This window comes from Chelonoidis abingdonii, chromosome 24, assembly GCF_003597395.2.
Source record: "Chelonoidis abingdonii isolate Lonesome George chromosome 24, CheloAbing_2.0, whole genome shotgun sequence".
NCBI classification, from domain to species: Eukaryota; Metazoa; Chordata; order Testudines; family Testudinidae; genus Chelonoidis; species Chelonoidis abingdonii.
The window spans coordinates 915,878-923,080 of record NC_133792.1 but is presented as its reverse complement, the minus strand read 5'-3'; the positions used below and the strand labels follow the sequence as shown (position 1 = coordinate 923,080).

At 46.0% G+C, this 7,203-nt stretch overlaps 1 protein-coding gene across 9 annotated transcripts in view; it reads right to left on the bottom strand.

The window, feature by feature from the left end:
* PNPLA7 (patatin like domain 7, lysophospholipase) overlaps nucleotides 1-7,203 on the bottom strand; it is a 557,191-nt gene that overhangs the window by 403,743 nt on the left and 146,245 nt on the right. The window lies entirely within an intron of this gene.

Here is a 7,203-nt window from a genome sequence, read left to right as displayed (position 1 = left end):
CTGATCGCCATATTTGGGGTCAGAAAGGAATTTTCCTCCAGGGCAGATTGGCAGAAGCCCTGGGGGGGGGGTTCTCCTTCCTCTGCAGCATGGAACACGGGTCACTTGCTGGAAGATTCTCTGCACCTTGAAGTCTTTAAACCATGATTTGAGGACTTCAATGGCTCAGACACAGGTTTGGTACAGTAGTGGGTGGATGAGATTCTGTGGCCTGCATTGTGCAGGAGGTCAGACTAGATGATCATAATGGTCCCTTCTGACCTTAAAGTCTATGATTCTACGATACTCCCTCCTCAGACTTGTCTTGCAAGCACCTTTTAGTCATAATTTCAGCTTGTGTTCATACATACTTTACACAAGAATTAACAATCAGCGTGTTAGTTTTTAAATGATATCTCACAAGACATATTTTGTACAAATATTACTACAATAAAGTGTAAGGTGTAAATTCAGGGAGCTTAGGGTCACAACCTCCACTTAGCATATTTGCTGTCATGGCAATCTACGGATTCGCACAGTCTGCAGAAACAGAAGAATCTGCTAGGATACATCTACACTACCCGCTGGATCGGTGGGTAGCGATCAATCTCTCAGGGATCGATTTATCGCATGTAGTGTAGATGCAATAAATCAATCTCCGATCGCTCTCCCATTGACTGCTGAACTCCAGCAGTGCGAGAGGTGGAAGCAAAGTCAATGGGGGAGCAGTGGCCATCGATCCAGCACCGCAAGGACACAAAGTAAGTAATTTTAATTGGTCTAAGATATGTCGAGTTCAGCCACACTATTCTCATAGCTGAAGTTGCACATCTTAGAACAATCCCCCACCCCCTAGCGTAGACCAGGCCCTAGTTCCACTATTCCAGATGTGCCTAGATCCTAAGAGCTACAGGAGCAGTGGGTGGGAAAGCAATAGTGACCAAAAGACCTTGAAGATGTGTGGAGAACTTTTACCCTTCTGGAACCAAGCTGTAATAGATAGGAAAGACATAGACCTGCCTGCATATCTTGAAGGAGGGGAGAAATTCTGAAGATAGGCTTATATTATTAATTGTAGGAGTGTTCCTTTTTACACTTTTCATCTTCAATAAAAGTAAAGTATGAAACACTCCTATTAAAAAACTCAGCTTTTTACATGAGAAACTTACGGTCTAGATGTCCCTGACTGCTGGAGGACTGGAGAACCAGCAGAATGACATCACAAGACAGGAAATGGGGGTACAGATTTTTATGGGTTTTGTTTGGGTTTTTTTTTCTTAATGTCTGTTTAACTCAAACTCCTGCTAAACACTTGGGAGAAAAGCTCTCACTGCAAAAGACTCAGTGCCCCTTCTCCCCTCTTCCCTGAGTTCTGAGAAAGCGCATGTCAGTCCTCCATGGATTTCTCCTACAAATCCAGGAAAATGAANTGCATTTTGCTTTTTTAACTATGTTAAAGGTTGCTCTGAATCTGTGAATCCAGGCACATGAATCATCTCCCCCTGCCCATTCAGGAGGCCTATCAAGATTCAATGGCCATTAAGGAACATTGCAATACAAGGACCCAGTGAATGGCTCTACCACACTTGGAATATGCTACATGCAAGGGAGCAGCTCTCCTGGACTGGAAGCAAAATGTCAAGGATAAAGCAGGGTCACAGAAATTTGTCATCTCTTTGCTGTTTGAGGACCGAGGCATAAACTAAGGCAGCTATCCCCAGGGTTTACGCTGGATCTGCTTGAAAGACATTTTGAATGGACAGATGAATACATCTCTGTCATCTTAGAATCATGTGTATCTGTTTGCTGCTTTAACCTGTAGACACTCTCTTATTTCTTTATATAGTTAATAAACCTTTAGATAGTTTATTACAGGATTGACTACAGGCGTTTTTTTGATGTAAGATCTAGGGTAGCAACTGATAGGGGTAAGCAAATGGCCTCTTGGGACTGAAGCGACCTGAAAATGTTGGGATTTTTGGTGTAATTGATCATTCATCATGAAGTCTACTTGCTTGGGGGGCAAGATAGACTACAGTGTCTAAGGGAAACGTCTGTAACTCCGTGTTAAAAATGTTATAGTGATCCAGGAGTTCATATTTGTTTCTGGTTGGTGAAAACTAATGAAGAAGACACCAACAGTTTGGGTTGTCTTCCAGGTTGGGGTTGTAGCGGTCGGTGTGGCTCCCCTTCCTGCCGAGAAGCGGGCGAGCCCCGCCGGCGCTGAGTGGGTGGGGCTACAGGCAGGGAGCCTGCCCCTCAGAGGTCAGGCGGCGACCAGAAGCACAAAAAGCCGGCCGTCAGAGCTCAGTTAGAGCCCAGCCACCGCGGGAGCAGGGCTGCCACAGGGAGCTCAGGACTGGGAAAGCCGCTGGGGCCCAGGGCAGTTGCCCTGACGGCCGGAGCTTCCCCGGCCCTGCTACTTGGGAGAGCCGCTGGAGCCCCCGCCTCCTGTTACCCCCGGAGGAACCCCCAGAGCAAGTCTGGCCGGATTTCCCGGAGGACTGCCAGACCTACCACGCCAGCCCGGCCAGGAGGAGCCCATGCTGTTGGACTTCCCGGGATGGACACCACCGACCAGGTAAGTCAGAGGGGGAAATTGAAGTACTGGGGGCAGCCCGACCCAGTCAGGCCTGCAGATTTACCTGAGCCTATGTCAGTGTGTTTCGGTCAGGTCCCCACTGCCATCAGCGGTGACAACGCTACTAGGGCCCGGCTGGAACGCAGTAGTGTGGGAGGGCCTGCGTTCCCCCTGCCACCGCCAGGTGGCAGACTCCCCCTCTCCTGCCTGAGGAGGCCATTAGGCTATTTGTTGCTCAGCCCTGACCAAAAGGGTCTGAGCTTGGTGACTCTGTGTTTGGTGCCCGCTTGGCCTTAGGGCAGGGCTCCATTGGCTCTGGTATTCTGGCTCAGCCCTGAACCGAGCGCTGAGCTCCAATTGACTGTGCTTGTTTGCTCAGCCCTGCAGCAAAGGGCCTGAGCTCATGACTGTGCTTTGCTCAGCCCTGCAGCAAGGGCCTGAGCTCCCAATTGATTATATATTGTTGCTCCGCCTTGCAACAGAAGGTCTGAGTCCTAATTGACTGTGCATTGTCTCCCAGCCATGAAGCAGAGGGCCGACCCCGCACGTGTAGCGGGCCGGTGTGGCTCCCCTCCGCCCTCAGGGAGGGTCGAGCCCGGTCGCACACCTTACAGGGTGTTTGAACAGTTGCCCTGAGTCAGGCACCTACATCACGACCCATCCAGGAAGTGCAACACCACATTTTAGAGGTGTGTTTAAGTATTAGGCTACTGGATTAAAAGGGGCCCCAGCACTCCTCCTCTGGTGAGCTTGCAAATGCCCGAAAACAAAAAATTACAAATTAAAATTTAGGATCTAGAAGAGCTTGTGCAGGGGCCTCCCACGTACAGCATCATGGCCACTCAAAGTGTCCAAGTGAGATAAAGAACAGCAGCATCACTGCCTAACGCTGTAGGTAGCAGCAATAGAAGCGCAATTCAGCTCAGTGATGGGCAAGGACCTTCTTTGTTGAGTCCACTCCTGGAGGTCATTTAAATTCCATTGAGTTTAACTCAGAGACTTGACCATGATTCACCACTCCTGCATTAATCCAGTTTTATGGCTTCATGGATTGAAAATAGTTTATATCAACTAAATGGATACCACAGTTAGGAATCTGGCTCATTTTTTTTCAGAGCATTTGAGATAATTTACACAGGAACTTATGAACTCTGGCAAAGTCAGCACTGGTAGAAGGTAGCACAACACCTCTGGCAACCAATGGTCATGATACAACTTCAGCACTGGCATTGGTAAACTTCTTAAGTACCAGATAATGAATGTAATAGAGTATATGGGCCAGAAATCTTGTTGTTGTAAACTGGCATAACTTCACTCAAGATAATGCTTCATGTCTCAGATGGTGTAAATCAGTGTCCTCTACATTGGAGGTAAAGGATGAGACATAGATAATAGGTTGCTGTATCTATCTATTATCTACTGCATCTTATAATTGTCTTGACAATTATTGCAAAAACTCTGATCTCAATGCTTAATTCAATAACTCCACTCTCACTACTTGCTACTCTACATTTAATCAATGGGGAAGGAAGCCTAGCTGTCAATCAAAGGTAGTCCAGCGAGTCTATGGCCACTTCCCTTGCTGCTGTACATCAAGCAGAGCTCACTGAGCTCAGTGGGCCAGATCCCCAGCTTGGTAAAGCATGAAGATCCATTGAAGTCAATGGGCCAGATCCCAGTGATATAAATCAGTGTAGATCATCTGAAGTCATTGGCAGATCTCCAGCTTGGTAACGAAAAGGTAAATGGCCAGTTGCTCCAGATCCCCAGTAAAGTTCACTGAAGTCAGTAAAGCCGTGTTATAAAATGGAATTATGGCAGATTTAAGCAATTGAGAAATGGCCCATAAAAGCAGTGCAGGTTGAGAGGTTACTTCACAAGGAGGACTCTGGCATTATTTCTCGCTTTTGTCCAAAGATTGCTTCATGTAATATTTCCAGGGTGGGGAGAATTTTTTTTGGGGGGGTAGCCATCCCTTTGAGGGACTCTGGATACACACAACCCTAAAAACTGGATGGGAGCTGGAGTTGGGTGGATCAGATGGCATTATTTACAACTCAAGGTTTTGAGTTAGAAGGGTGCATGAAATCACCTCCACATAAATACTGGGGAGAAAAATTAACAGGACACCTGATGCACAGTGGCCTGCTAGCAGAATGTTTATTTCTGATAGTTGAAATGTGAAATTCTGTAGGTCATGGCAAAAGGGTCATCTAGAAATAATTTGTCCACTGTCAATATTCAAAAACCTTAAAGCGGCCAATGTCTGCCCTTGTGCTTTTCCTCTCTAAGGCAATGAATAGTGTATAGCCTGTAGTAAGGTTTACAACACAGGTCCCTCCTAAGCAAGCACACTTAAATAGACCAAACATCTTCACTTTGCTTTCTTTCAAGGCAATGGAAATAGTATAACAATGTGTAGTGATAAGTTCCACACAGATCCTTCTAATCAAGCACATTTATTATTAAGGTGAAAGCATTACAGGGAACATAATATGGAACAAATGAAAAGTTAAACATGCTGAAAACTTACTAGAGATCACCCCACTCCATCTCAGGCTCTGGTAGATGACAGTCTTCAAAACCCACAGTTGTTTTTTCCTTTGATTATAAGTTCATAATTACTAGATTCAGAACAAAAAACATCGTAGTTCATGTCTTTCCTTTAGATAGCTTGTGTCTTTAATCTTAGCATCACATAATAGACAATATCACGAAGTCATAGTCTCGGTCCTCTGAAACTCAGAATGAAGTCAGCTAGGACTCTGCTGCAGCCATGTCCTCTCTCAAAGCGCTTTCCCAGAGCAAGAAGCCTGCCAGCTTCGGTGCTTCTGGGTCCGCCTTGGGTGTTCAGCCCCCTTTTCATCCTGTGACTCCCTGCAGCAAGTCCACCTGATGTCACACCTGGAGAAGCCTTATACTCCCCCAAAGGAACTATCACACCAACATTCACAGTCAGAAGTGACTCTCAGACAGCATTGTAAAACAGAAAGTTTATATAGTTGAGGGGAACACAGCGCTAAACAGAGATTGTTAGCACAGAAATCATGAACTTCAGTAAAGCATCTTGGGGACCCAGAGCTCCAAACCTGGCCCTCCCCCCTTAGTCCAAGCCAGGAAACTGATTAGCTTCCAGCTGCCTGACTCAGTCCCTGTTGCCCTTCCATCCTTTGTCTCTTTCCTGGCAAATGGGATTACCTGGCTCTGACCTCTCCCTTTTGCCTCCATGCTCCAGCTGATTCTTGTATAGGATGGATGGGATCTGAGTTACTGCAGAGAAGTCTTCCCTGTACTGGCTGGTGAGTCTGCCCACTATGCTCAGGGTTAGCTGATCGCCATATTTGGGTGGGAAGGAAATTTTCCTCGGGGCAGATTGCAGGGGCCCTGAGGTTTTTTCGCCTTCCTCTGCAGTGGTGGGGCAGGGTCACTTGCTGTGGATGTCGCAGGAGGTCTTCAAACCACAATTTGAAGACTTCAATACTCTGACATAGATTAGGGGAGCATGGGATACAGACATTGCAAGTGAGATTAATGCATGCAGCAGTTTACACACATTTCATAGAGGCTAAACACTAAATTCATTCTTATACAACTAAAAGCTATTTTGGACAAAACGGACATACAGGTGAGCTAGTTTCGGTTCCAGCTCTGAGTTTGTCAGTTCTTAGCTTAGCCTATGGCCTTGGCCAGAAGTGGCACTTGGTTTGCCAGCCTCACAGCGAGAGACCCTTGTCTAATCTGTTCTGAAGCAATGCCTTGCACCTACATTTCCTAGGGGAGTGTCCTAATCCAGGGACTACAGTATTCAAAGGTGGCTGTTGAAGCTGTTCCACTTTGCAGGCTAATTGTATTTTCACTGGCATGGAGACTAGAACCAAAGGCTCCATCTTTCTAGCTGATTGTCCAAACAGTCAGTGCAACCAGTAATTCTTACTGTGGTCTGATGAATGCGTCATCAGTTCTACAAGGTGGAACAACTCTAGTGAGATTCAGAGAGTTCTCTTTCTGACTACCTCTATCCCTTCAAGCTTACGCTCTGTGTGGGAGACCTAGGTTTGAGTCTGCACTCTGCCTGATTCTAGAGGAGTGATTTGAACGTCGGCCTCCCACATCCCAGCTGAATGCTCTGACTACTGGTCTATAGGGTATTCTCAAGAGAAGCTCTATCCTGATGAGGTTGTTCCACTTTGCAATAAATATTTAAATAACTATTGGGCCAGAGAGAAAGAAGGACTGAGTCAAGGTGCTGAAGACACACACATGGGATCTCACACATTTGACCACATAGCTACATACACACACATACATAACTGACTTACCTAAATATCAAGGAGTCAGGGATGAGACAGATAGCTAGAGAATCAGTGAGGGCTGAGAAAAATAGACTAACAAATATTGTTAATTAACATTCAAGGCTGATGGGATTTAGGCACCTATGTCACTTTTACACATGGGACTTAGGCTCCTAAATTAAATAGACACTCTTGAACATTTTAGTCTCATTGGTTAGAAATGAGCACTTTCTAGTTTCTGCAATGAGCTACACCTAATCTGAATTATTGGCCAAGAAAAAAGGAGAGAGCGAGGGAGAGAGAAACAGCATGATCTCTCTCTCTCTTTCCATCATATATGCATATGCCTTG